This window comes from Schistocerca americana, chromosome 3, assembly GCF_021461395.2.
Source record: "Schistocerca americana isolate TAMUIC-IGC-003095 chromosome 3, iqSchAmer2.1, whole genome shotgun sequence".
Taxonomy (NCBI): domain Eukaryota; kingdom Metazoa; phylum Arthropoda; class Insecta; order Orthoptera; family Acrididae; genus Schistocerca; species Schistocerca americana.
This window is the reverse complement of record NC_060121.1, coordinates 725,522,844-725,548,901: the sequence shown is the minus strand read 5'-3', so window position 1 is coordinate 725,548,901 and position 26,058 is coordinate 725,522,844. Positions and strand designations below refer to the sequence as shown.

The 26,058-nt window shown below is 39.5% G+C and overlaps 1 protein-coding gene across 1 annotated transcript in view; it reads left to right on the top strand.

The window, feature by feature from the left end:
* LOC124606753 (transmembrane protein 237-like) overlaps positions 1-25,312 on the top strand; it is a 70,537-nt gene extending 45,225 nt beyond the window's left edge. Inside the window, exon 6 of the mRNA XM_047138800.1 lies at positions 23,147-25,312. The gene's annotated coding sequence lies outside the window, so the exon portion shown is untranslated. The remainder of the gene's footprint in view (positions 1-23,146) is intronic.
* The last annotated feature ends 746 nt before the right edge of the window (positions 25,313-26,058 follow it).

Sequence of the window (26,058 nt, the reverse complement as noted above, 5' to 3'; positions counted from 1 at the left end):
GTTAACGGTGAATGTTGGCGATGGTCACGTTCATGTGACTGGACTGTGTATTTTCTGCAAAGATCAAAAACAGTGGAGTCAGTGCTCAAGTAATTTATTGTGGAAAAAATAAGAATTGTGTCAGAAGGAAAGGATGCCTGAAACAACGGTCTCATGCATTAGCTCTACCTCTCACTTGGTTGAAGGAAGCTTTGGACATCTCGAATTCACAGGGATTTTCAACTGAGACTACAACATTATAGGCCATGTGTGAAAAAGAGGCAGAAGATGAAAGCAGAAATGGAGGAAAAGGAATTGGGATCAAGAGCAAAAGTTGTAACACCTGCATGGTAATAAAAAGACTGACAAAATTGTGTTGCAAAAAGTGTCAAAATCCAATCTGTTTGACGCACATTGAAACTGGTTGCTGTAGCTGCATTAAAATTCCTCATTTGTTGGCATATGCCAAAAGTGATGATGAGACAAATGAATGAATTATGTTGTCATTGTTGCCCTGTTCTATCATCTTCACCTTTCTATAAAAATATTTGTCATTTGTAATGAGTTTATTAAATTTCATTAATTAAAGAAGCAAGTGAAAAAGCGACTTAACATTTGTTACTGTAGTCCAACATTGACAACAAGGAAACAGAATGTTTAATATTTCTTTTGCTATGGTGCTCGTATGTTATTTTTGTCTTTCTTTAAAGAAATTTTCCATTTATAATATGTTTTGTTAAAACTTCAATAAACAATCATGTGAACAAGCAATGTGATTAACTTGGTATATTGCGTTGATATCAATGCAGAAAACACCTCGCCTGACAGGAGGTTAAAAAAATTAATATCTAAGTCTACCTACTGTCATCATGGCATTTTGACTGACATTTTTTGCACACAATGAACAAGCAGAAACCAAGAAACTGGCGCTATATGTGTACTACATAGGCAGTTACAAGTTGTTACAGCATGTGGTTTATGTAGAAATGTGAAAATTATCAACACAATGCCAGTATTACACTCAACTGAGAATGACTGGACAACAAAAGTTAAAACTTTACTTTCTTTCCAAAAGGTATTACTTTTCTCAGCAAGGTCAGTGCTAGGTTACTTTTATATCTAAATCATAATTGTAATTTGAAATATGTATTGACCTCAAGGTTCAACCAGAGCTGCCTTGAAAATCTCTTTCCCCATATAAGAGCAGTTGGCGGAGCTTATGACTTTTCCTTACCAGTAGAATTTCGAAGCCTCTTGTGAATATTAATTATGAACAGAAATATTGCTGACATTCAGGTACATGATTCACTGCCAACCACTACGGAAACAGATGCAAAGTGCGTGACTTCCAAGCAGTTCAGTTCACAAAACATGTCCCTGGCTTTAAAGAAGTGTTGTCAATAGTAGGTGAACAAGAAATGAGAGATTTTACGATAGATGATAAAACTATGTCATATTGGAAGAAGGCTTCAAAGTGTTCTCTGAAGTATCTGTATCACATCTTGGGATATATTGCTTCCAGAGGCATCTTAGTGGCAAGAGGATACATATGTCAAAAGACCCTATTACAAGCTCTGGGTGGATTGAGAAGCTATCTTGTGATGGCTTACCTAATCTTCCAGATGAGAGGTTTGAGATAGTCATGCAATGTCATGCAGAAGTCTCTGTAAAGATGCCAGTGTATTAAAAAAAAAGAGCTTGACCAAACTTTCAACAGAGAAGTATCCAAGTATTTGTTGAGAGATAATCACAGTGTATGCCAAGACCAGAAATTCCATCTGAACAAGACACCTCAACACTTTATCAAAGTCATAGAGGGCTAAATAGCAGCAGCAGCAAGCAAATGACAAATGCAGAGCTTCTGCAGTTCACTCCAGATCAGACTAAGAAAAAAAACACTGCCTGAACAGGCCACGAAGACCCAATGATATCGACCGGCTGCCATGTCATCCTCAGCCCTGTGGCATCATTGGATGCAGATACAGAGGGTCATGTGGTCAGCACACTGCTCGCCCAGCCATAGTTCATTTTCATGACTGATGCCACTACTTCTTCATCAAGTAGCTCCTCTATTGGCCTCCCAAGAGCTGAGTGCAGCCTTTTAGCAAACAGCACTTGGCAGACCCGGACAGCGACCCATCAGAGTGCTAGCCAAGCCCAAAAGCACTCAACTTCAGTGATCTGGTGGGAACTAATGTTACCACTGTGGAAAGGCCATTGGCCCAAATCAGACTAAGGTATTTGATATTTTATTGAAAGTAAAAATTCTGGAAAGTGAGGGAATTAATCCTCTAGCTTCTGTATAACTATGGGCAATTACTATACCCTTTCAGACCTGGATTTTTTCTGGGAATAGGAAATTCTTTTATGTGGTAATGCTCTTAGGTACTTTTTATTTTTTTTTTTATTTTAGATGCTAGGTTCATACACAGATATGTACCCATTTGGAAAACATACTATGTACACTTGCTTTCATTTTGTGGACTAACATAACTAATTACAAAAATTTATCAGATGTAATTAATAGTAAAATGATCATTCAATAATTGCTAAACAAAATAACAATAACAATATTCAGTTACACTGAGGAATGTAGCGGACCAACTAAATCTGTGTATTGTGGTGGTCACGAGCTGCTGCACACTGCTACAATTGACCTGCTGATATTTTCATAGTGACGCCCAACCAGTGTGCGATTTGTGCTTTCACCAATGGGGGGGGGGGGGGGGGGATGTCTTAGGGGGTTAGTATAATTATATATGTTACTAGCTTAGACCGTGGCATTACCCATGGTAAAACAGTTATTTATAAATAGATGTTAATGCCAAAACTCACTATCACGCATATGCACTATCAGAAAAGCCACTGTGTGAGATGTTTTTGTAAACCTTCAAATTTAGATCTCTCCTGAGTTGATCAGGAACCATCATGTCTCAGTTTTTCAAAAAGATGGACAAGAGAATTGTGACTTCAAGAAAAGCTCAAACAGCATTAAATGAGGAAGCAACCCAACGTACACGAAAAATACGGCCTAGTTTTAAAATAGCTGCTAGAATAATTCTTGTGAAACACTTTGTAGTAGTCTCTGATTTTTGGGAAAACACGGAATATAAGGAATCTAAAAAAACCTGTATATGGTATACATCTGCTACATCATTCATAACATCGTGGACAGCTAATTTCATTTTGTGGTTCATACAATGAACGACAGTTAAATCCTTATGTAAATGACTACGCAGTAGAGGGGCTACGCCTTTGCAAGGTGCAAGCATTGTTGAGCCACCATCTGTTGCGATACCTACAAGGTGGTTTTTTAGTTCATCACTTGTAATGCCATACTTTTCAAGAGCTGCTAACAGTGTGCTGAAAATGCATTCTCCTGTCCCACTTTCTAATTCAACAATGTCAAAAAAATAATCGCAAGCAGCTCCCTCAAATGACAAACGTATATATATTATTAAACAAGTTTTATTGGAAACCGTTGTACTTTCGTCCATCATGATACTAAAGTTTGTACCCGATTCTACAAGGAAGTGAGCAAGATTCTTTTTCATTTCTTCTCCACCAAACATAATGATATTTCGGCATGCATGGTCAGAATGAAGCATATTACCGACTGATAAACCATTAAGCTTTTGTAGTTCGATTACTGCAGGATACGATTTGAATGATAATTTCTGTTCAGCTATTACATATGCAGATCTGAACAACGAAGCAGTTGTGATTACTTTTTCTTGATGCCGCTTTCCCCACAACTTTGCGCTTCAATGACGCATTTTTCTAAACTTTTCTTTTGTTTTACACTCATGATTTCTACGCACTACATGAGTGATTTGCACTTTGCATGATCCCCGATTTTATCATTTAGTTTTTTGGCATTATTAGCAGAAACACCAGCTAAAAACGCGTTATCGATACGCACATGTTCACTGCTTTCCATCTTAAGTTCACGAACTTGTGAACACACTGTGCATATTATTAGTTTTTGTCATTTACAGACAGCCACGGCTTAGTCTTTTGCCACTTTTGAAACCGTGATAAGGCAACACAATTTCCTAGTATAATCTCAAGAGTACTGTTACTGCTATTCCTACCTTGAGACGTATCACAGTTTCCAGTCCCCTGTATTAGCACCATCATTACCATTTTCTTTTTTACATTCACGGTCTATTTTAACTCTTTTAGCACCACTGTTAGTATCCTGACTGTCAGAGTTCGTACACGTATCAGGTAATGCACTGCTCTTAAGAAAATCAGAAATTTTGCTTTGTTTGAATGACATCCTGAAATTCCGTAGTTCTTACAGGCCTGGAAGCACTCAACTCGCTAATGAAGCTACTGAAGCGGGAACGTGTGAAGATCGCCGTGTGTATGGCGGACGCGAGGCAATGAACGAACGGCACCAATTAATTTGGAGTACGCGATGCTGGGGAGCCTGTGTTAAGCTCCACCCACGTGGTTCACGGCTAGTGAGGTCAGATTGTCCGATCCCGTCTGACCAGTACCGTTGCTCACTTCGCACTACTTTGTGCTTTCGTCCCAGGAGCGTTAGTCCACGCCATACCGTTGCCAAAAGGTGGCCTAACAGTAAATGTTCGCACAGGTACTGGGCCGGTCACCACCCTGTGTCAGAGCCCGGGGTGGAAATTTCAGCCCCCAGCTCACCCAACTCTGCGGTACGACTGCTGCGGTATGACTGCCACACTACTTCCCTCGCAAGCTCGCAAGTAAACGGATGACGCACCTTAGACGAAAGCAACAATGACAACATGATAATGATGATTTAGTTCTAAACGTTTTGAAATGCTTAACTTCTACATGCATGGAAAGCTGCATCAAATCAGTCTCTGGACTGAAGACAACAACAATAACTACTAGATAACACATTTTCAAAATTAATAAGCAAACATATTAATAGTAAGACTGTATTAAAAACTTTCAGTGTTCAGCTCCACAAATTTAAATTATATGTAAAGTTTTACTCCAGTGCATGGGAAATAAAAATCTCAGGTTGGGATGCATAAACTAAAAGCAGAGGAGGGGATGGTCTGATGCAGAGAGGGGGAAATCCCCCCCATCCCCCCCTCCAAATCGCACACTGCGCCCAACAGTTGGTAGCACTTGCACGTTATGAAAAGGTTGAACATAGGAAATGTACCTCAGGATACCATTGGGAAAAAATACTTCTCTTGCAGCTAAGACACACTAAAAGTTAATGTACACAATTGTAGTCAGAGGGTCTGAAAGGGTTAGCATCTGCATGAAAACAGTTGTGTACTAAACTGAAAGATTTTGTGACATGCATATGAAGTACTCAAAACTGTAATAATACTTAAAACAGACTGAAGGATTCTAAGTTAAGAATTACCTAAAAGCACCAACCCACTGTGCAGTTTCCCAACTCTTTGTTCCAATTATGCATGGACTTGTACTTCAGTGAGAGGGTTTGCATATGGAGGGGGAAGAAACATTGAGCCACACTAGGTACTTTGCAGTCTTTCTTGGCAGCTGCTCTACCAAGTCATTAACTGGAATCCCTTCATGCCCTAGTATCTGGCTGATTAATACCTCCCTATTTGAAACTTTCTGGCAGATTAAAACTGTTTCCCAGACCCATACTTGAACCCGCAACCTTTGGATTTTGTGGGAAAGCTCTACCCACTGACCTGTCCAGGCACAAATTACGACCTGCTCTCAGGGTTTTATGTCTGCCAGCACCTTGCCTCCTATCTTCCAGATGTCACAGAAGTTGCCACAACCTAGGCATGCAGAGAACTCCTGTGAAGTGTGGAAGGTTGGAGGTACTGGCAGAAGCAGAGTTGTGAGAGCGGGTCATTAGTCATAACTGAGTATCCCAGTTGGGACAGTGCGTCCCTGTGAAAGGCAGAGGTTCCAGATTCGAGCTCTGGTCCGGCGCACAGTTGTAATCTGCCAGAAAGTATGAAATCAGTGCACACTTTGCTGCAGAGTGAAAATTCAATTTGGAGCTCCTTTCCGTGGTCATTTAGAGATTGAGGAGATAATAAAGAAACCAGTCCAGTATCTCTACCTTTATGTAGAAGCACTGTTTGAGTTGAAGTGCACTCATGAAGTTGGAGCAGGTGAGTAATTTAATTGTCTGTTTTGGTTCCCTTAAGATCACATTTACTTTCCATCCTGAATACAGACTGTGCACAGAAGGGAAATCGTAAGAAGACAATTATGGCAAATGAACAAGAAGCCGAGGTTGTTCCTCTGCATAGATCTAATAGTGAAAATAGGAATATAGGTGTTGCTTGTATAATATGAAGGAAAGTCTCAGTTTGTAATCCCAATGCAGATTTTACTCCTATAGATCCATAGTAATTCTAAGCCTCTTGTGTTTCCAGGAAGTCACACCTCCAAACTAAGAATCTAGATTTGGTCAAACTGTGTGTCCCAAAAGCCACTATCACATAGGTTCCAAATGGCTATATCATCTGTGGGTGACTTGTAAATGTCATTTCTATGGGTGGGCTCACAGCCACAGCATCACTACTGCTCACCACCCAAAGCCCAGAGACTGACTGGAGTTGGATGTGTAGCCATTTGTAGGCAACCTAAGTTTCTCATAGTAGATAGTGATCTTAAGACACGAATGTCTTGCCCGACTAGAAACACTATGTGGAAGCTTTACACTGAAGTGAAAGAAGCCATGGGATAGTGATATTCCCATTTATAGAGGGCAGTAGCATCCTGTACAGAAGGTATAAAAGGGCAGAGGATTGGTGAAACTGGCATTTGTACTCAGTTGATTCATGTGAAAAGATTTCCAACATCATTATTGCCACATGATGGGAATTAACAGACTATGAATGCATAGTGAAGCTAGGTGCATGGGACATTCCATTTCATAAATCACTCAGGAATTCAATATTCTGAGATTCACAGTGTTAAGAGTGCGCTGAGAATATCACATTTCAGGCATTACCTCTCACCATGGACAGCACAGTGGCAACAGCCTTCACTTAATGACCGAGAGCAGTGGTGTTTGCATAGCTGTCAGTGCTAACAGACAAACAATACTGGAAGAAATAACTGCAGAAATCGATATGGGACACGTGACGAACATATTCATCAGGGCAGTGCAGTGAAATTTGGCATTAATGCGCTATGGCAGCAAACAACTGACACCAGTGCCTTTGCTAACAGAATGATGTCCCCTGCAGCACCTCTCCTGGGCTTGTGATCACATCGTTTGGACCCTGGAGATTGGAAACTGTGGCCTGGTCAGATGAGTTCTAATTTCACTTGATAAGAGCTGACGGTAGGGTTCGAGGGTTGTGCAGACCCCACGAAGCCATGGACCCAACTTGTCAACACAGACACTGTGCAAGCTTGTGGTGGCTCTATAACAGCGTGTACTGTATTAACATGGAATTGAAATGGTTATGTTCGGCTACTTGGAGACCATTTGCAGCCATTATTGGACTTCACAATCCCAGACAACAATGGAATTTTTATGCATGACAATGCACCATATCACTGGGCCACAGTTGTTCATGATTGGTTCGAAGAATGTTCTGGACAGATTGAGAAAATCTTTTCGCCACCCAGATCGCCCAACATGAATCACATGGGACCTAATCGAGGGGTCAGTTCAGGCAAAAGTCCTGCATCGGCAGTACTTTCATAATTATGGATGGCTATAGAGATAGCATGGCTCAGTATTTCTGTAGGGGACTTTCAACAACTTGTTGTGTATATATGTAGTGATACATGCCATTCATGGAAGGGCATGTATCACATATGTCAAATATAGAGCTCAGTGTAAAGATGTGTATAATCACAATTAGTTTGTAGACATTGGGTCACATACTGTGGGATACTATTACTCAACAGGTACGGAGTCTATATGCTGGAGAGTGTTTGTAATCTCTGCAGAAGCAAGGAGGAATGAAGGAACTCTGGTACCATGGAAGATCTCCAGAACCAGGGAAAACGAGTATGATGTATATAAGTGATTTTGTTGTATACTATTCACAGAATGTTAACGAGAAGTCTTTGAGACAGTAATGTTAGATGGTTCCCTTGTAACCTTTTGTGAAAGTTTGGGATAATATACAGAGTTATTTGGAACCAATATATACTTCATCTAAGTATAGTAGCACTGTTTTGTGTTATAGCCACTTCACTTATAGAAATCTGCACAGAAGAAAGAAGTTTGATGCAGAGGAGGAACAGGACACAGTATCGCTGGACCCTGAGATAAATCACTAGAGTTGCAAGACTGAATATTTACACCAATCTAATAAAGGAGTGTTAAGGCAGCAGCATTAGGTGTAGCTGCATGGAGTGATAAGTCTAGAACAGATGTTGCTCAAGTAGTCAAAACATCGCCACACTAGCTTAATACAGCAATCATCGGACACTAATAAACACTCCATGTGGCGACCATTTGGTTATAAGTCGAAAGTGGCAGATAAAAAACAGATTGAAAGGAAGAAATTCTGTAATAAATCAGCAAATAGACATGTTGCCAAAGGCAACAGGGATAATTAACAACAACGTCAATGCGCCTGTGCTAAGAGCATCTACCTAAAATGACAAAACACGTAGCCATAGACAACACACCAAGAGCGAACACACAGCTAGTGATGTCCTGTCGGCACGCAGCTGTCAACGATTGATCCATCACCAGAGTCAGACTACACAATCACAACATCAGCATGTTCTCTAAACCACTGCATTGTCACCATGCAGTTGTCGATGACCAGACCATGGTGAGGTGCACCAGCATTTCACTTCAAAATTGTTTTTTTGTTGTAGTGCGGTGATCTGGTAGTATTTGAGTTTGTTTATGCTGATAATAACAAGGAAAATGGCGACAAAAGTCACTATGGAAATGTTATTACAAAAACTGGACTCATGAGCAAGTAATGGAAAACCAAAACAAACTGAGATAAGAATTAAATGATTAATGGAAAATCTCATATAAGATGTGAAACAAATACTAACAAAGAGATAGAGGGGCTGGCCAGTACTTACCTCAGCTCAGTACAGCCGATAGATACACATAAAACAGAACTGAAAATTTACATTCCTAGCTTTCGGAACTTTGTTCCTTCATCAGGGAGGAGAGAGGGGAAAAAAGGGAAGAAGGGAAAGTGGATTCAGTTACTCACAACCCAGGTTATGAAGCAACAGGGAAAGGTAAACAGGGAGGGTAGCAAGGATGGAGGCATGGTTGTCAGAGGGAAGCCAAAGATATTCTACTGTAAGTACTGTGCCGGCTTCAAACCAAAGAGGATGCATACAGAAGTAAAGTATAAAGATAAACACAACTATGTAGGATGAAAAGATGCGTGAATGGCTAAAGAGGAAAGGGAAAGAGGAGAAGACTGAAGAGTGAATGGGAGTGAGGTTGTTTAACGTAGGTTCAGTCCAGGGGGATGGCGGGATGAAAGGATGTGTTGGAGTGCAAGTTCCCATCTCCGCAGTTCAGAGGGACTGGTGTTGGGTGGGAGAAGCCAAATGGCACATACGGTGTAGCAGGTTCCTAGGTCCCTAGAATTATGCTGGAGGGCATGCTCCGCTACTGGGTATTGGGCATCTCCTAGGCGGACAGTTCGTCTGTGTCCGTTCATTCGCTCAGCCAGTTTGGTTGTTGTCATGCCGATGTAAAAGGCTGTGCAGTGCAGGCACGTCAGTTGATAAATGACATGTGTAGTTTCACACGTAGCCCTGCCTTGAATTGTGTATGTTTTACCAGTAGTGGGGCTGGAGTAGGTGGTTGTGGGCGGATGCATGGGGCAGGTTTTGCAGCGGGGTCGGTTACAGGGGTAGGAACCGCTGGGTAGAGAAGGTAGTCTGGGAATATTGTAGGGTTTAACAAGGATGTTACGGAGGTTAGGGGGGCGACGAAAGGCAACTCTGGGTGGTGTGGGGAGAATTTTGTCAAGGGATGATCTCATTTCAGGGGTTGACTTGAGAAAGTCATATCCCTGGCAGAGTAATTTGTTGATGTTTTCGAGGCCAGGATAATATTGGGTGACAAGGGGGATGCTTCTGTGTGGTCTGGGGGTAGGAACATTGTTGTTGGACGGGGAGGAATGTATTGCTCGGGAAATCTGTTTGTGGACAAGGTCTGCAGGATAGTTGCGGGAGAGGAAAGCACTGGTCAGGTTATTGGTGTAGTTGTTGAGGGATTCGTCACTGGAGCAGATACGTTTGCCACGAATACCTAGGCTGTAGGGAAGGGAGCGTTTGATGTGGAAAGGATGGCAGCTATCAAAGTGAAGGTACTGTTGTTTGTTTGTGGGTTTGATATGGACAGAGGTGTGGATGTGAGCTTCAACAAGATGAAGGTCAACATCCAGGAAGGTGGCTTGGGTTTTGGAGAAGGACCAGGTGAAATTCAGATTCGAAAAGGAGTTGAGGTTATGGAGGAAATTAAGGAGTGTTTCTTCACCATGAGTCCAGACCACAAAGATGTCATCTATAAACCTATACCAGGCCAGGGGAAGCAGCTGTTGGGTCTTCAGGAAAGCCTCCTCCATGCGGCCCATGAAGAGGTTGGCATAGGAGGGAGCCATCCTGGTTCCCATGGCCGTTCCCCTGATTTGTTTGTAGGTCTGGCCTTCAAAAGTGAAGTAATTATGGGTGAGGATGAAGTTGGTAAGTGTGATAAGGAACGAGGTTTTTGGAAGATCTTCGGGTGGGCGTTGGGAGAGGTAGTGCTCAAGGGCAGAGAGACCATGGGTATGTGGGATGTTTGTGTAAAGGGATGTAGCATCTATGGTGACAAGAAAGGTTTCAGGTGGGAGAGGAGTGGGAATGGATTTGAGGCGTTCTAGGAAGTGGTTTGTGTCTTTGATGTAAGATGGGAGTCTGCGGGTGATACGTTGTAGGTGCTGGTCTACCAGAGCTGAGATACGTTCGGTTGGGGATTTGAAGCCTGCTACAATGGGACGGCCAGGATGGTTCTCTTTGTGGATTTTGGGTAATAGGTAGAAGGTAGGGGTACGTGGCTCAGGTGGAGTGAGTAAGTGTATGGAAGCCGTTGTGAGGCCTTGTGAGGGACCTTGGATTTTTAGGATTTTTTGCAGCTCAGTCTGGATGGAGGGAATGGGATCCTGGGTAACAGTTTTGTAGGTTGAGGTGTCAGAGAGTTGACGCAGTCCTTCTGCCACATACTCCACACGGTCAAGTACGACAGTTGTGGAGCCTTTATCCGCCGGGAGGATGACAATAGAGTGGTCTATTTTCAGCTCTTTAATGGCACGGGATTCAGCTGGGGTGATGTTGGGGGTTGTCGGGATGATCTTCAAGAAGGACTGGGAGGCAACACTGGATGTGAGGAATTCCTGAAATGTCTGCAAGGGATGGTTTTGGGGGAGGGGAGGAGGATCCCTTTGAGAAGGCAGTCGAAACTGTTCTAGACAGGGTTCAACACTGGGTCTAGTACTTGGGGGCTGTGTTTGGGTAGTGAAGTGATATTTCCAGTTGAGGTTCCGGGTGAATGAGAGGAGATCTTTAACCAGGGCAGTGTGGTTGAATTTAGGTGTGGGGCTAAAGGTTAAGCCTTTTGATAGAACAGATGTCTCTGGAGGAGAGAGGGATCTGGATGAGAGGTTTAGGACTGAATTGGGACTGGTGATATGTGGCATTTGACTGTGGTTATAGTTGAGATTTGGTCTGTGTGGGGTATGTGCTGGGATGGGGAGATTGAGTAGGGTGGCTAGGCTAGGTTTGTTGGCTATGAGGGGGGTTTGTTGAAGGTTCTGTTGTGGTTGGTGTTTGTGAGGGATAGGGAGAGGGACCCCACTTCTTAGGTGTTGCACTAGCACTGTGGATAGTTTTTTCAGGTGTTGTGTGGCATGGAACTCAAGTTTGCAGCTGGCTTCTAGGATGATGTTCCTCAGTGTGTTCTCCAAGCAAGGGTTTGAGAGGTGGAGGACTTTGAAGAGAGATAGGAGCTGTTGGGAGTGGTGGTTACATGAAGTAGTGTAGAGATTCAGGACAAGTTGGGTAAGGGTTAAGGATTGAAGGTTCTGGAAGTCCAGGAGAGACTGGTGGAAGGAGGAATTGCACCCAGAGATGGGAACTTTTAAGGTAAGCCCTTTAGGGGTAATTCCAAAGGTTAAGCAGGACTGGAGGAAAAGTATGTGGGATTGCAGTTTGGCTACAGTGAATGCATGTTTCCGAAATGAATGTAAATAATGTGGTATAGGATTAGGGTACATAGTGGGTAACTGGTGGATAGGGAAATTAAATAACTAAAGTTGAGATAGTAATCATAAGAAGGAGTAAAACACCGAGGGAAGGACGAGAAGGAATGAAATTGTGTTGGTAATGTTCAATACCAAAGGAAGACCAGTAAATAAGAAAAACACGGAAAAAGTTGACCAGACCAAGCAAGTATGTCCAGATCAGGGGAAAAGGAACAGACGTAGCTCAAAAACAGAGATAGCGAGTGGCGAAAAAAGATCGCGCGTGCCGCAAAAGCGATCGCGCGTGCCGCATAAGCGATCGCGCGTGCCGCTAAAGCGATCGCGCGTGCCGCAAAAGCGATCGCGCGTGCCGCAAAAAAAATCGCGCGTGCCGCAAAAAAGATCGCGGGTGGGGCAGAAATGTCCCAAAAAATTTTTCTTGTGGCAGAGAAAGATAGCCAATGGCACAAAAATATCGCCAGCAACAAGAAATCGACCTTTCCCTGTTGCTTCATAACCTGGGTTGTGAGTAACTGAATCCACTTTCCCTTCTTCCCTTTTTTCCCCTCTCTCCTCCCTGATGAAGGAACAAAGTTCCGAAAGCTAGGAATGTAAATTTTCAGTTCTGTTTTATGTGTATCTATCGGCTGTACTGAGCTGAGGTAAGTACTGGCCAGCCCCTCTATCTCTTTGTTAGTATTTGAGATAAGAATTAGAAACTTTGATGAGAGACACTCATGAAGCATTAGGTACACGTTTAGGACATAAGCTACATCAAAGACTCAACTTGTTAAGACAAGAAATACAAACTAAAGTCTTGAAACAATGTGACTTAGTTCAAGAAGATGTACATGAACATATTAAAGATTTGCAAATGGATGTAGATAGTTTACATAACTTTGCAGAAACAGAATGTAAGTTGGTAAAAGATCACATGTCAGATGCACAAATGAGCATAGAAATTTCGGAGAAGAGAAGGGACGATGCAGATTCTGTATATTCGCATGAGATACATTCAGGTTTGGAGGAAAAAATAAAAGCGTTGTTAGATAAAAAATTTCAAGAAACTTCACACACTTTGGAAATGGGCAGCTTTCTGGGGAGGGACTTGCTAACAACACCAATGAATTTCAAAGACTATGGGATGAATTGGCAAAAACTAGAAGGGAATTAACAGAAAGTCAAGTTAAAAAGTATATCTTTCTATGCAACAGCATTTTTAGAGGCATTGCTGTTGGGAAGTGGAATGAACTTCTATAAGCATTTTATAAAGTTCAAACCATGGGGATGTATATTCAATGTACTTCCTGTGAGTGTTTTCCAGGTCATTACCACAAAAATGGGAAGACTCTAGAAAGATAATTTCATGTTGAATTATTTACTGGGGGATGCTGCTGAGTGGTGTAACACCCATTCAGAAGAGTTTACCTTATGGGATGATTTTCAGGAGAAATTAAAGTGTAAATATTGGTCTAAAACAATACAAGAGAAAGTGATGCTACAATTATTAGACCTGAACCATTTTCAAAAAGTATATCGAATGGCATCTAACAAGATCTAAGTATTTAGATAACCCAATAAACGAAATACATCTAGCAAAGGTATTGGCAAGGTATTTAGAGGTTGGGCTACTGTGAATGAATTGCTTAGTGGTGCCTAATGTAAATTTGCAGTTGTTGCTAGGCACTGATTGGCTGATAAGATTTAAATTAATATTGGATTTTTCAGCACAGATATTAACATGTACTTATCATAACCAAGTATTTGTAGTGACATTTAGTGAGAAGATTACTGTTAATACCAAGACACACAACATCCACCTCATAACAAGAAGCACTGTGATGGATTTAGAGAACAATTTGGTTACACAAAGTACATTACAAGAACTAATTAGGATGAAAGCTAATGAGTCTGATCTCTTATCTGAGTTGCAGAAGAATAATCTGTACCATATATTGTTGTTGTATAGTAAAATTTTCTCAGATAAATCTGGAGTATTACGTAACTATACATTTAGTTTTAAGATCAAAGGCGAATCACCCTTTTGCTGTAAACCCTATCCAGTACCATTAAGTATACAACCATCCGTACAATAGGAGGTTAATAAAATGTTAGAAGGTGGAATAATAGAACAAAGTTTGAAAGAATGCAGTTACTCATTATTAGTCCTGCATAAAGTGGCTGAGGGAGTACATCTGCTGTTAGACGTGCATATTGTCAATAAGCACATAGAACCAGAAAGAAATCTATCAGTCAGTACAGACAAAATGTTAACAAATTTTGAGCAAGCAAAGTATTTTAGCTTGATGGATCTAATGGATGGGTACTGGCAAGTCAAACCTATGAGAAGTCGAAGAAATTTACTGCTTTTTCGTATATGGGTAAGAGTGTTACCCTTTGGATTAAATATCTATGTTGGTATTCATGAGAGCCTTGGATGCTGTGCTGGGTAAGGATTTATTGAAAGACCTAATAATCCATGTAGATGACATACTCGTAGTGTCCAAGACAAGGGAAGAACATTGTGATTTACTGGGGTTAGAACATTAGCAAGGTTTTATATTAAAGATATCACTACAAAACTGTCAAAGTTGATTTCTGGGGGAGAAGAACGTAAGTTTCTTGCCCACTTAGTAGGCTTAAATGGAATAAAAGCAAATCAAGACAGGATAAGAGCCATAAAAGAATGTCCAGAACCTAAAAGTACGAAACAATTGAAAGCATTTCTGGGACTAGCGGGATTCTATAGGGCGTAGTTTCAATGACAACCTGTGAATAATCCTAAGTTATTAAACTTAGTGAAAAAAAATGGATTTGGGGAGATGAAGAGTCTAAGGCCTTTATTGAGATTAAAGTAGCTCTAGTAGAGGCACCCATTTTGAAACAACTACAGATGGACAAACTTTTTAAGTACTGATGTCTCAGAGTATGGAATAGTGTGCGAGTTGTTTCAGGGAAAGTGGGATATTAGAATGGGAGAACATAATACACTAGCTTTTGTGAGCTGAGCTGTAACCAAATAAGAGTTGAACTACACAGCAACAGAGAAAGAATTACTTGCTATAGTGTGGAGTATAAAAAATTTCAAACTAATTTGAGGATCTAAAATAATAGTGTATACTTATCACCAAGCACTAGCATTTGTTGTGGAAAGTCGACTACTACATAGTACATCAATATGTTGCATACTATTTTTGCAAGACTATAAAACTGAAATTAAGTATATAAAGGGTTCACAAAATGTTTCTTATGCATTATCATACTTACCGTTAATCATGAATGATTGGGTAAGAACGGAAGGTCCTGGAATTACTTCAACATTAATTTTTCATCAATATGTTGTACTGAAGTAAGAAACCTACCCTTAAGAACAGAGGAGGACATCACTGATGATCCATATTTTTGTAATAAGTGGAAAACCTTAGACCAAGGAGGGACAATTGATAATGGTGTAGCAGAATGGTTTATGGTAAATCATCTTTTGTTATGAAGAGCAAAGAAAATTAGATTCAAATGGAGACGGTGTATACCAAAATCTGTAGAACTAGATTTAATTGCATTTGTTAATCAAGGATAAGGATACTTTCAAGTACGAAAATGTGTTCAACATGTGGTAAAATTTTACTACTTTAAGAACGTAAGTAAAAAAATATTGTCTGTACTATGTACTTGTGAAACTTGCCACTCAATGAAAAACAACACTCGAGCAATAATATATAAGTTATATCCAATAATACCTAAAGGTTTACATGACCTCACAGCTGCTGATTTCTTTGGCCAATTGCCAACAAGTAGGGGGGGGGGGGGGGAACTTACACATTTATACTAGTTGAGTGTTGGTCTAAATGTGTTAAACTCTATTCTATTAGACATGCCAATACAGAGATAGTGAATAGATTTCGGAATATTTCTTGGAGACATGAAAGCCACATAGATTGTTGATAGACAATGGCCCACAGTTTGTAAGTAAAGCATTTAAAGAGTTTTTAGCATGGAAAAATGAGAGACTCATTACTATCTCGAAAGTACTTGCAAAGTAACCCTTGCGAGCATATGATGAAAGAAATGGTAAGTTATGTAGGTCATACTGTTCAAACCGACATAAAACTTGGGCACAGAAAATACCAGAATTCCAAGCAATACTAAATGAACTTCTATATTTACCTACTGGTTTATCTCCCATTGAAATAATGCAAGTTAAATTCACAGGTGAGTTACTGTTGAAATTATTTCAATGGCCAGATGATGATAATAATGAACATGGAGACAACATGGAGACAGCTTATGTTGTAAAAGAAAATTTACAGCTAGCAGCAGGTAAAGGGTTACATAAGTATAATGAAAAAGCTACACCTTCCTTTGATAGAGATGACTTGGTACTAATTAAGGAAGTACACCATAACTCAAACTGAAGAAACACACACACACACACACACACACACACACACACACACACACACAAGTTTTTCCCTCTATAAAATGGTCCATATAAAGTTTTAAATGTACCATATCCCAAAGCAATTTTTGGTTGATCCAGAAACCAATTGAGAAAAGGAATTATATAATATTGATATGTTAAAGCAGTATAACTTGTGAAAGAAACACAGCAACAACAAAAACTGATCTTAATGGTGAAAGTGTGTAAACAAATATTGTCAACTGTTATTTAATCAGCCGTTTAAGTATTCCTGTAGTGTAAGATTGTTGACCAAAGAGGCAGGTTATTTATCATCATGTGGTAAAAACAAGGGAAGGGTTTGTACTGATTCTTTTTTAAGGGATATTAATCCCGGGTAGTGATATCACCTCGATCAAGTATTGATCGACGAGTAGACTGACTACAGAAATTATACTGGCCGTTGACGACGACTTATGTGAATATACTTGCCTACTCCATTGCATTTCATGAGTTTGTTAGGATCAATTTTCAGGGTTTCTGCGAAGGTGAAGCCATGGCAAGTTTGTTGTGTGGGGAATGTTGAACAATTTCTCCCTCCGGTTCGACGGTGAAGTATCTTAACAGATGGGAGCCCTCTGGGTTTCCGGTGGTAAGGGAATCCATTTCTTTTCTTCTTTGATCCTAACACATCTGTCTCTCTCTCCTTTTCTTACATCTCCATTAGGAGTACCAAATCTTATCTTCCCTCTGTCCATATGCTAAGTTCCAATTGCAGGATCCCATATTTTTAGTCTATACAGTAAAATTTACAACCTACAACCGCAGGACTGGCAAGGGATTGATCGATTTCACATATGATGACAACAACGATAGGCTATTCTTGTGACTCGGGGGAGGTGAGAGTACCACATGTGCCCACCCACCCGCCCACAGAGGGGGAAAAAAAAAACCACACACACACACACACACACACACACACACACACACACACACATGCCTGAGGGAGGACTCTAACCTCCAATGGGGGAAGGGGGGGGGGGAAGGTACTGAAGTACTCAATAAAGTAGTAGAAAAGGAGGGTAAGGTGTTTCAGAATGGGAGTTGTGGATAAGTAATCCCCAAAGAAGGGAGCTTATGCTAATTTCGAGTGGACCGAAGGCCCCGACCACTTGACAAGAAAGGAGAGGTACATCACATCGACCTGAAATAAAAGGAAAAAGAGTACTGAATTCCCCGAAAGCTAGCCCTCAGTGGGGGAGAAATGCTTAAGGGTAATATTCACTAAGAAAAGGAGTAAGGACCTGCTTAAGGGAGCATCTCCTCCAAACTGGATTATAAATTTATAAAGTAAAAATTAGCTAACTCTATAGTTTACATGAGTATTTGAGTCTGTGCATACTCTGATTTTTTATTTTAAAATGTAACAATTGCATCCTCCAAAGGCAAGAATACAAATTAATGGGATTAATGATTAAAGAGCTGAAAGTACTCTGCAAGAAAGCAATGTAATTATGGTTCACTCTGTCACTACGCGAGGAACTATTAAATATAAAACAAGTGAATTATTGAAAAGTCTAATTAGAGCCATGTATGTTTGTAGTGATTCGTTGTTAAGTGTATGATCATGACATGGGTTTTTTTTTTTTTTTTTTTTTTTTTTTTTTTTGGAAGGGTATGTAGGGGTCCATGTCGTTCATGGAAGGGCATTATCATGTACGTCAAATATAGATCTCGGAATAAAGATGTGCACAATTGCAATTAGTTTGTAAACATCGGGCCACAGACTGAGGGAAGCTATTACTCAACAGGTTCTAGGTCTATCTGCTGGAGAGCATTTATAATCTCCACGGAGCAAGGAGGAATGAAGGAACTCTCACACCATAGATGATTTCTGTCGCCAAGGAAGATGAATATGATGTATATAAGCAATTGTTGTTATATACTATTCACAGAATGTTAACAAGAAGTCCTTGAGACAGTAATATTAATTGGTTCCCATGTAATCTTTTGTGAAAGTTTGTGGTTGGAAACACTCTACACTTCACCTAAGTAGAGAAGCACTGTTTTGTTTTATAGCCACTTCACTTATAGAAATCTGCACAGAAGAAAGAAGTTAGGTGCCGAGGAAGAACAGGGCATAGTATAGCTGGACCCTGAGATAAATCACTAGAGTTGTAAGGCTAAATACTTAGACCAGTCTAATAAAGGGATGTTAAAGCTGCAGTGTTAGGTGTGGCTGCATGGAGTAATAGGTCTAGAACAGACATTGCTCAAGTAGTCAAAACATTACAGCAACCATCAGACACTATTAAACACTCCACATGCTGTGTCAAGTTTCTGCACTGTATGGGTAAAAGGAGGTCTGACACAGAATTAGGAAGTAACCCATGACTTTTGTACCTCAATGTATTACACAGTCAGGTCCTGTGTCTGAAGCATTTGAATATGTTATGCCAAGAGGTATATTGTGTTCAGATCTCAAAGGCAAGCTGCTAAAGCACTGCATCTTAGTGTGCAAGACTCATTACTGTCAGACACTTTCAATGGGCAACCACTTGCCATGTGCAAACAAAAGTTTGTGTGGCCCCTTCCACTTGATTGAAGAAACATGGGGGTTACTTACTTCACAGTGCAGTGCAGCCCACTATGGAACAGCACTGAGCCTGTGCACATTCCAACTTTGTGGCCTATGTGCATCTGTGTGCTATCCGTGTGGCTATGTAAGCAGTGCAAGCAGCTGTTTCATTAGTTGTAGTGTCAGTTATCTTCAGTAATTTAAACCAAGCTCCACACGGATAAGGCACATGCTTTCAGTGCTCTAGTTGCTAAGCCAGTTTATAATGATACAAAAACCCCAGGAACCTCAGTCCCTAAAGCTTGGCATAGCGTCAGGCATTTTAAACACTTAGAACTCTTGAAACTGACACACTGTTTTGTGTGTAAAACCAGAAGCTGGTGTATACTGTCCAGTCCTTCAACATCCAGATGATGGACTGCAGGTGATGTGGTGTTTTTCCAGGGCTGGGAGACAAGCTAAAGTATCCATAAATAGGTACTATTGAAATGTTCCAGCAATAAAGACTAGTATGTATCGTTGATGTTTACCTGTGTTGTTGAAAATGTTATAAGTTGTGAATTTTGGTGCAAGTCTTTATGTAGCCCAATGAAGTGCCATGTACTAACTGCAATAATACCAAAATGCAAAACTCTAAAACAAAATCTCTCATCCTCTAGATTGAATCTGCCCTGGTTTTGTACATAAATTTTCTTTAAATTAGTTACACTTCAGGCAACACTAGTTGGGAAGTAACTGTATATAAAAAAAAAACAACAACGACAACAACAGTCAGTTACATTAAAATACATAAGAATATGAAACTTCCTGGCAGATTAAAACTGTGTGCCTGACCGAGACTCGAACTTGGGACCTTTGCCTTTCGCAGGCAAGTGCTCTACCATCTGAGCTACCGAAGCACGACTCACGCCCGGTCCTCACAGCTTTACATCTGCCAGTATCTTGTCTCCTACCTTCCAAACTTTACAGAAGCTCTCCTGCGAAGGAGAATTTTTATCCAGTGTCATTAAAAATACTTGTCTCATAATTACTTAAACAACACTTCATTTATCCATTGTTAATCAGACATGAAGCAATAATTGTACCCTCTAATGGCAATGAAAGATGAGAGAGTGGATCATGCACTTTCTTGGGGTTCTATAGCAAAAATCAGTTATACAAGGGTGCGCTGAAAAGTAATGCCTCTGACTTTTTAGGTGAAATCTCTTAAAGCTTTTTAAATCAAACAAACTTTATTAACATTCTGCATCTTTATTCTTCATGTCTGCATATGTATTTTTATCATATCTAAAGTGATAAACATATTTCTCCCAATAAGAGACTAGTTTGTTGACATCGTTACTGTAGAATGTTTGATTTTGTTGATGGAGCCACAACCTCACCTCCGCTTGTGCTGCTTCATCATTTTCAAGGTGAAGTCCTCAAAGGTATTCTTTAAGTTTTGGAAACATCGGACCGGGTGAAGTTGGTACTGTGTAGAGGATGATCGATGACAGTGAACCCAAGGTGTTGGATTGTTGCAGATATCACAGCACTTGTGTGTGCCTTATGTTATCCAATAATTTTCTTTGATGAGTTCAACTACTTGACACTATTGAATTTCGTTGGCTGCTGTACACATATGTCAACTCTGAACTAAGTCACACATTTTGAGGTTATCATCACTGTTTCCTTCATTGCGAGCCTGAGCAACCCAGTGTTTTTCACGCACTGACATTGTTATGTTAGACACTGTAATGTGACATGCTACAGTTTATAACCATCTAGTGGCAGAGGTTTGCAACTTGTATAAGTGAAGCAGAAAAGTCAACTGAGTAATATGCATGACATGTAATACCTCAACTAATATTGAGAACAGAATAAAAAATGTGGATGCATTGCTTTTCAGCAACCCTTGTAATACTGTAACATAAAAAACTTATCCAACTCCAGCTAATGGAACAGCAAAATAGGTCTATCACGGATGCGCAGTTACCAATGCAATCTTTCATACACATCATCTCTGTCTCAGCAGCATAAAGTACTACATCTGGTATCACCATTTGGTTAAGTTCATGGCGATCAGATGGTGCTGGCATGGGATCTCACATATTTCATGATTGCTGTAGGCATCATTATCTTCTTGTGTCCTATGTGTTTCAAGATTACTGGTGGGCATCATTACCTAACTTTCAGCACTTAACTTGAAACTAAAAATGTAAACTTTATAACCAGTTTTACTAATCTTCATGAACGATGAATACATCTGTAAATAAAATTGTAAAAACCTGCAGAATGGAAAAATTGACAGTCTACAGTAACTTAACTTTATGTCATCCATGTTTGACTGCTGTAAGGAACTGCAACTGTTTAGGACAATAAAAGTTCAAAACACAATTATCTTTGTCACTCTCTCTTTTTATTTCATCCTGCAACAAGTTTTGAGAGTTTACACTCTCATCTTCAGATGGAACAATGATATTACGTTACATGAAATGAAATGCACCAAAATGAAATTGAGGGTGTCAAACAGATAGCAGCTGCAAATAGTTTTCAGCCTACACTCATAGAAAAATGTCTAAAAAAGATAGGAAAGGAATAGACAGAAACATAACCAGAACAAGCAGACAGACATCAGGACGGTGGGCCTTCCCTACTTTGTACTATTTCACAAAAAATTGCTAATGTATTGAGACAGTGCATCTGATAGTAGCTTTCTCCACCAACAATGCATTAGGTAATACACTGCCACATAATACAAAAAACAGTAAAGATAAATTCTCCAACTCAAGTGTATAGAAGATAAAATGCAGTCAGTGCCCTCTACAGTACAACGGTCAGACTGAATGAAGCTTTCGAACTGGATTCAAAGAACACATTAATGCATTTAGATACAACACACCTAATAAATGAAGCTTCCAAACTGGATTCAAAGAACAAATTAATGCATTTAGATATAACACACCTAATAAATCTGCCGTAGCTATACACATTCAGGACAAAGGACAATCCTTTGATAACATAGAGGGCAGTCTAATAATACTTTACAGAATAAACAAAGGCCACAAACTCAGTCTTTATGAAAAACTGGAAATTTTCATTCACAGTAGAAAACATGGACAGAACACACTAAATGAAAAATCTGAGAGAGTGGCAGTGAGGTGCTTTAAGAGCTTCGCAGATATATATGATGTGCTGTAACTCTTTCCAGTTCCAACTTCCTGAATTACCTTAATGAAAGATAATTCCCAAAGCACTGTATGGAAAGAAACGGTAAGAATTATATTGTGTTGATACTAAGCCTGCAAGTTTTATATGTTCTTAACGGTCATGTATTTGTAATAGTAATACTTTTAAACAAGTAGTTGTAAAGAATGAAAAAATTTGTAATAGTTATCTGTATGAATAATCTCTGAGACAAGGCACTATATCTTTACATCGTTATAATCTGTGGTTTGTTTATGAATTATTGGTCCGTGTACTGTGAGACAACCTAAGTTAAAAATGTATATTTAGGATGAACCACAAGATTCTGTGCAGTGGAACAAATCTATCGCCATTTAAAATTTATAATCTTAATGCCATATTACGCTTACAAGTGCCTGTTACATTTTTTTGTAGCAAAATGAAACCAAAAACAAACAACTGGCTGCATCCAGTCAGCAAACATGTAACATAATATCATTGTTCACATGAAGACACGACTCAAAATTTTTCAAACGCACCGTGGGATGAAATATAAAGTGTGACTGATGTAGATAATTGCACAGTGAGAAGGAGGGGAGTGGGGAGGAGATGATAGCAGATCTTGTTGCTAGCTATGGCATCCTTGTATGTGTAGTTAGTTACATGTACATATCACTGTGCTGCTATCGGACCTTTTTTTCTATGATGAGCATTGATTATTTGCCCTAGTTTCTTCAAAGTTGATATGAATAAGGGGTAGAAGACTCGGGCTGTTGTGTCTTATATGCTTTTGTTGATTCAGCAAAATGTTACCTACTTATTACTTTTGACTCCTCTTTGTTTTCTTTTTATTTACAGGGCAATCCATTCTGTAAACAAGATGGCTGCCTGAGCAGTTGACACAAACGTCTGATGACAGAAATATTTTTCTGTGTTCATCAGCTGAACATTTATATTGACCACCGTTAGGTTTACTCTTATACATGAATGTGATATCCGCATTTCAGACAATGGAAACAATGTGTCATATATGTATACACGACTGGATCTTATAAGTTGTGAATTCTGATTAGAACCATACTTGGCAAGACATTGTTTGGGTGCCACTGCACAATGTATTGACAGATTTCAGTGTGCCTTTTCAGATGTGCTCTCCATCCTTGATATATTTAAAAGTGCTCTGTTACCACAGTTAGATCTCAGTTTAGAGCAGAGATAATCCGTAGGATTGTCCTCATAGACTCTCTTGTTTAGTCAAGTTTGTTCTATAACCATCCCCTAAGAGTTTTAGAAATTGAGCTAAAGGAGCAATGGGATGCAAGGGTAAAGGCTGTCAACCTAGAAAGTCTCAAGCCTAAGCACGCATAATACAGCTAATGTGCAGCAGAGATTTCTCTCTAATGATCATCTTGCCTCAACAGCCAGACAACCTATTCACGTTCAGCATGCAGGCTGAAGATCTTCACTACAAGAGGAGAGGAATTACAGTTGAGGAGCCTTCATAGGTATAGAAAGGGGAAAAGTTAAATAATAAAAAAGAAAACAAGTGATGAAGTGGAAAGCAAAACAGTTTCCCTGAAGTTACTTTAAAGTTTGCAACAGATTTTCCTATCTGCACTTTCGTCAGCATAGAAGAAAGGCAGGACCCAACAAAAATTTGCACAGCAGAGAAAAGCTCGTTTGCAGAGCAATTGATTAAGAGAGACTGACATTCATCACTGTGATCAGAATTTGATAGAGCAACAAATGATTTGAGCTGACAAAGAAGTACGAATTACAGAGATATTTTTGAAGTTATACAGATTTGTTCATTATATTGGGGTTAAAAGTTTTAAGAACTGTTAATCAGCGTATATAAAACAAATTTACCACACAATTACACTGCTGAAGAAATCCCTCATGCTTATAAACTGGGCACAAAAAACTGAAAGCAACTCTGTGGTAGAGCAGTTTGACTACTAAAAAGATAAAGGCAACAACAAGAAATTCTTTAAAAAAGGCATCAAACTGTTATGGTATTTGTGAACCATATAAATTCATTGGCAATGTGACTTGGTGAAAAATGTTCAAAATGTGCAAGCAGATATGGATAAAGTAGAAAAGAATACATAAAATAAAAGTTTGACTAATCAAACAGGAAAATAAAAAAGGGAAGCTGGTGTACATTTTTGTTTTCCAAGCACAATTACCCAAACACTAGTTTAAGAATGTGCATCCATGATAACTCAGACTCTTCCACATACATTTCAGATGGAAACCTTAAAACCATCTGCTGCATGAGCTAAGGCACAACCTCACACTTTGTTGCATTGTAATAAAACAAATACCTGATGTAAATTGTGTATGCATGTTATAAACTCATAATTCAATAGGAAAATGTGTAGTATAGTGATAAAGCCAGTTGTATCAAAAATAAAAGCTAGGACATTTCAAAGTTATGAGAGGTGTAGACATCTGGTGGTTGTACCACACTACTTGGAGTAGCTAGCTCGGCCATCAGGCAGTTATTTTAGTGCATCAGTAATACAGAGCACATCACTGTGTACCTAGGTTGGGCTTTGTAAGTGGATTGCAGCAGCTAGTGCAGTTGAAACTGGCACGATATTGTCATTGGCAGCGTTTGAAGGATAGATTGAACATAAGACTGCCCAGTATCAAACTCCAGAAATTTGTTGGGCCAGTGTTTTAGAAGTTATCATTGTTGTAAAGGTGCATTCACTTCTGCACTGCCCCATCTGATGAATTAAGATCCCATATTCCAGTAAAAGTATAACTGCTTTTGTGTTAATTTGAATGGCCTCAATGTATTTCTTACTGTAAGTAAACGGGTATTCTTTTAAACAATAGTTTGATGGTAGTAAAGGACTTACTGTCAAACATTATGACAGTGCAAATTTGTATTGATGCATTAAAGCCTAAATAAAGTTATGCAGTATATAGACATTTAAATTGATTCTAGACACAATCACACTAACACACTTTGGCCCATCTCAGAAACTGCTTAAATAGAGTGCCCACCAAAATAGCACAAGTGACGTGTCATGTGAATTAAAAGATACATGGCAGTAGCATGGCACGCAAGTAACTTGACACCAGTAGAAGTAACATGGCACCATATCTTCATTGGACGATAAAGGTGTTCTGCTTTAGTCAACGTAATGTTTTATGTAGATGAAACAAAGCTATAGCTGCCACTGTAGTTAGTTTCTCTGTAAAACTTCTTTTCATGTAAAAGGCTAAAAACCACTGTTTTGAGATTTCGTTCATTCTCCATTGTGCAAATCTTTCTCATTTGATTTTGAGGAAAATATTTCATAAAAGAAATGATTCATTTACACCTTGTCGTCAGATACTTCAACTTGGTAATGACCTGGCTCTTTCTTCGTATTGCTTATAGTTATTTTAATAACTAGAAATTGAGTAAGTACTTCACACATTTCAAAAAGTTTGCAGTGCAAAATGTATTCATTAGCCAGTTACATTTGGTGCATGTTAGGTCCTTCCTTGACACTGGAAACAGGGCCATATCATTATTCAGTCCCAAGTAAATAAGCAATATTTTTGACGTTTAGCTACGATGAGACATAACACGCAATGCTCAATGCTCTGGCTGCACACTAGGTAGAGTTGTGGCTCATGCTTCTCCTTCATATCTGGTTTATGGAGTCAATTAAAAACATATTTTAAGTTAACATTGCACGAAGAGTTATTTTCGTTTTAAAACTAGAGTTAGACAATTGTAGATTCAGAGGCAGAGTTAGTGATATGTG